The 4,883-nt window shown below is 41.8% G+C and overlaps 1 long non-coding RNA gene across 4 annotated transcripts; it reads left to right on the forward strand.

Moving 5' to 3' along the window:
* The first annotated feature begins 1,595 nt into the window (after positions 1–1,595).
* Positions 1,596–2,900, forward strand: LOC118218738. 4 transcript variants are annotated; one of them, XR_004763538.1, is made up of 2 exons: positions 1,596–1,729; positions 1,944–2,900. It is a non-coding gene; the product is annotated as an uncharacterized LOC118218738 (long non-coding RNA). The 4 variants fall into 4 exon arrangements; XR_004763535.1 differs by having other exon boundaries at positions 1,596–1,725; XR_004763537.1 differs by having other exon boundaries at positions 1,596–1,691.
* The last annotated feature ends 1,983 nt before the right edge of the window (positions 2,901–4,883 follow it).

The raw sequence follows: 4,883 nt of genomic DNA on the forward strand, positions 1-4,883 counted from the left end.
TTTTATATTGAGCGTTATGACTTCAGAGTTCTGGAGTGGCTCAGAGGGTAAATGCGCTGGTATTTCCCAGCCTGAAAGTGTGGGTTCAATTCCCACTCAAGGAGTGTGATTAATCTCTGTCTCTCAAATATGTTGATGGCCGTGGTGAGTGAGAGACAGGCAATAATCACCGAACTTGAGCACCAATGGTATCCACAGTTAGTGGATTGGGGGAATGCTAGTACACTTACTCGCTGAGGTGCTCCAGAACTCTATGCTCATTAGTGACTCTTTTTAATAATTTCATATTTTCTATGCCTACTACGTAGTTGTTGCTTGCCATGTCCTAAGAATTTCATTGTTCAGAATGAAAAAATAAATAATCATATAAATAAACTGTCATGTATTGAAACACGGAGTATACTGTTGGCAATTGTTTTTGATGACAGTGTGATTGGATTTTAAGGCCTTTTGTAGTAATCTCTGCATGTGCACATGTAATAAATTTAATTTTATTGCACTACAGTGTAAAGCTCTTACTCTGAAATAAGAGGAATATTTCCCAGTGTGCTAGTTTTGAAGTGTACGTCTAATGAATATGCAATACGAAAAACAATTTGAATGATTATATGCAGATTACTTACTCATAATGTATTGCACATGTATCATAAAGAAATATGACTGCCTGGTATTTTATGTATATATAATCTAATCATTTAATCTAAATAAAACTCTCAACAAAGGGGCCTCAAGTTCAAGTGAAAAAATAAAAAAATTCTAAATATGAGACGGAACATAAAATTCTGTTTGTTCAACAACCACTTTGAAAAAATAAAGAAAATGTGTGTGGATACATTTACAGTGGAAAAAAATTGTTTCAGACTATGGACTCTTGTCCAAAAGTGAAAAAAGCAAAAATTCTTCATATGTAATTTTTGAATTCAGATGCATGGAAAATCATGTTTATTAATGTGTTTTATATTGAGCGTTATGATTTCAGAGTTCTAGGGTGGCTCAGAGGGTAAATGCGCTGGTATTTCCCAGCCTGAAAGTGTGGGTTCAATTCCCCCTCAAGGAGTGTGATTAATCTCTGTCTCTCAAATGTGTTGATGGCTGTGGTGAGTGAGAGACAGGCAATAATCACCTAACTTGAGCACCAATGGCATCCACAGTTAGTGGATTGGGGGAATGCTAGTACACTTACTCGCTGAGGTGCTCCAGAACTCTATGCTCATTAGTGACTCTTTTTAATAATTTCATATTTTCTATGCCTACTACGTAGTTGTTGCTTGCCATGTCTTAAGAATTTCATTGTTTAGAATGACCCTGTGTTATACTGTGCATTTGATAAATAAAACACTTGAACATTACAAACCACTTTGGAAACCAGAAAAATTAAGATTTATAAAAAGTTATGCATTACTCATTAATAATTAAAAGTAGTTTTCACAAATATGTTCAATTCTGTCATGAATATATTTGTGGAGATTATTTTGTCAAGGAACGTAGTACTGAGCCTTTTTTATTATGTTCGATGCGATTGAAAAACACTTGTTTGACGTTTGAGACATTATTCTGTGCGGAACTAAAGTTTTGTACACGTGGGGCAGGTGGGACGCATTATGGGTGACACATCTTCCGTTTTCATGTTTACTTTGTGGAAGCGCTGCCATGCGGTTAGCACGGGATTTCTTCTCCTGCACGTACAGTAAGTATTAGCACGGGATTTCTTCTCCTGCACGTACAGTAAGTATTATAATTTTTGTTTTCAGTGTTGCTGAGAGTGCTGTGAATTTGGTTAGTTTTTTGCTGTCTGGGAAACATGCGGAATGTACATTTTTAAGTTTTAATCAAGTTATGGTGAGTGTAAGATGTCATCGCTTAGCATGGTCAATGTAAACAAACGAAACCGTAGTAGCCGTAGCGTAGTACCTATTTTCTGTTTTCATGGTGTTTCTTGGTAGCGATTCAGGGCCTGGGGTTTGAAGGAGGAAGTCCCCAGATGGAGGCGCTGTGTGAGTATGAGTTTTGTTTTGTTTTTATTTGTACTATGCACCACATTTGGTGTAGATTAATGTATTACTACTGACAGTCTCCCATACCGCTACTTTTATGCAATCAAATTAAAAAAAAAATTAAAATAAAATAATATTAAAATAGTATGGGCGACTGTCTGTAGTAATGCCCTAATGGAGGGTGGGACCTCAAAAAAAAAAAATGTAAAAAAATAAATTAAAAAAATAATTAATAATTAACAAGGTCACGTCGCAGAGACACTTGGGGTGTTCATGTCCAGGCTTGCAGGTAGCCTAAATGATGAGACAATATTAGCTGAATGGTCTGTTCTCATCATGTATTTTCTTACTTTGACAATGTTAGGACATGTTATTTATTTATTTGTTTATTGCTTATTTTTATTAAAAAACCGAGTGGGACAGTCCACCCTTCCTTAGTATTTCTTCAGCTTTTTTCAAACGGGGTAGCGGATACAGAGAGTACCACGGCGGGGCTTAAACTCCCACCTGCGTGAGCTTTCAACCGGCACCTACCCCTAGCACCCCACCTACGGGTGCACTGACTCAGAGCGTGTGCCGTTGGTGCTGGGAGCGCCCCGTGGGCAGATGGTCTGGGCCCCATAGGCAGATGGTCTGGACCCCTTGTATCCTCTGAGTCCCTGAACAGGTTTCTGCTGAGATCCTCCATGACGACTGAGAGGATCCTCTATGGCCCAGCAGCCGATGCACCAGCATCCGTTGGAGGATTAGAAGCGAGAAGTGATCACACTGCCCATCCCACAGAGGAGGATACCTGCTGTCCATGCGCAGCACCCCCCAGAGAACCCCAGAATGTTTTTCACTTTTGTTTTTCATTTGGTTTTGTTTGATTGAGGAAATCAATAAATATGACTGCCTGGTATTTTATGTATATATACTCATATACTAATCATTTAATCTAAATAAAACTCTCAACAAAGGGGCTTCAAGTTCAAGTGAAAAAAAAGTAAAAATATTAATTTAAAAAAAGTAAAAAACTAATTTTAAAAAATTAATTAAAAAAGTAAAAAAGTTAATATTAATTTTAAAAAAGTAAAAATAATTTAAAAAAATAAAAATAATATAAAAAATAAAGATTAGATTAAAAATAGATTTAAAAAATAATGAAATTAAAAATAATAAAATAAAAAAACAATAAAATTAAAAAATAAATTTAAAAAAATTAAAAATAATAAAATGAAGAAAAACAATAAAATTAAAAAATTAAAAATTAAAAAAATCGGGAACATCACAAACCAAGACTCTAAATGTCTATGTGTAGAAGAAGAAAAAGCAGGCTGACCACATCATCTCAAGAACTGAAATACTTGGCGCGATGAAAACTGAAGCAGGCTGTGTCACTTGTAATGCGTCTCACCTTCCCCTCCTGTGAAAAACTCCAGTTCTGCACAGCAAAATATTTAAAAATCTGGCGCGAGCATAACGGCCACCGTGGCCTAGTGGTGTCGTCGTCGGTTCGCGATGCAGCGCGTTCAGGGTTCGAGCCTTGTTCTTGGCCTCTTTTTCGCTTGCGGTTCTCTGTTCTCATCTTCCCCTACCATCTGAAACGTCTCTGCCTCGGCTCGATTGCGGGTGGCGCGATGGTACTGTCGCCGTCTTTGGAACCCAAGCTTCGGTGTTCAAATCTCGCGTCTACTTTAGATATTCTTGTGTTGTTGGGTTCTCATCTTCTGTTACCCGATGCAGCACCCTTAGTTCTGTTGCCTGACTGGTGGCGTAGCGGTACTGTCGATGTCTTTGAATGCGAAGCTCGTGAGTTCGAACCCGCATGTTCCATTTGGTTTTTCTTGGGCAACTCTTGGGTCTCACTGGTTCTTCTACCCTCTGCAGCCCTGGAGCCAGAGGTCGGCAGTGGCTCAGCGGGTAAGTGTGCCGGTCTCAGAAATTCAGAAATTCAGAAATTGTGGGTTCAAGCCCCACTCCTGCAACGTGCCTTTGTCTAATCCCTGTTTCTCATCCACAGGTCCTGATGCGTGAGCAGATCCAGACGGTGTCCGAGAGGGGGCGGCGACGGCGGCGGCGGAGAGGTAAGTTGGGGGGGAGGGGTAGAAGGGGGGCGCTGGCCCCCCGGAGGAGTGGAGGAGGAACGGTGGGGGTGCTGGAGCAGGGGGAAGAGAGAGGGGGGAGTCTTAGTTTGCTGGCTGGCCGGCCCCCCTCCCGATATTATATAATTTTTAATATATAGGGGGGCCGGCCCGCCAGCAAACTAAGACTCCCCCCTCTCTCTTCCCCCTGCTCCAGCACCCCCACCGTTCCTCCTCCACTCCTCCGGGGGGCCAGCGCCCCCCTTCTACCCCTCCCCCCCAACTTACCTCTCCGCCGCCTCCGCCGTCGCCGCCCCCTCTCGGACACCGTCTGGATCTGCTCACGCATCAGGACCTGTGGATGAGAAACAGGGATTAGACAAAGGCACGTTGCAGGAGTGGGGCTTGAACCCACAATTTCAGAATTTCTGAGACGGCACACTTACCCGTTGAGCCACTCCAGCACCCAAGCTACCCACCTCTTATTCAGCATTATAAAGCGTACAGTGTGAAACATCCAAGACAAACATAAAGGGGACCCGGGAATCGAACCGGGAACCTTGGCATTGAAAGACAACGACGATACCGTTGCGCCACCTACATCGTCGTAGACACACGGCTGCTTCAGAGGGTAGAAGAAGATGAGATCACAGACACCCAAGACACACCTGAATGAGATGCAGGAAACGAACACAGAACACAGAAACGCTTTCAGGTGCGCATGATGGTGATTAGACATTTTTTGGGGCGGGCGCGGTCTGGAGTCTATCTAAGCATGCAGTGAGTGAGATGCGGGATTGTACTCTCAACAGGTCTCCAATCCATT

The sequence above is a fragment of the Anguilla anguilla genome, chromosome 19 (assembly GCF_013347855.1).
Source record: "Anguilla anguilla isolate fAngAng1 chromosome 19, fAngAng1.pri, whole genome shotgun sequence".
NCBI lineage: Eukaryota > Metazoa > Chordata > Actinopteri > Anguilliformes > Anguillidae > Anguilla > Anguilla anguilla.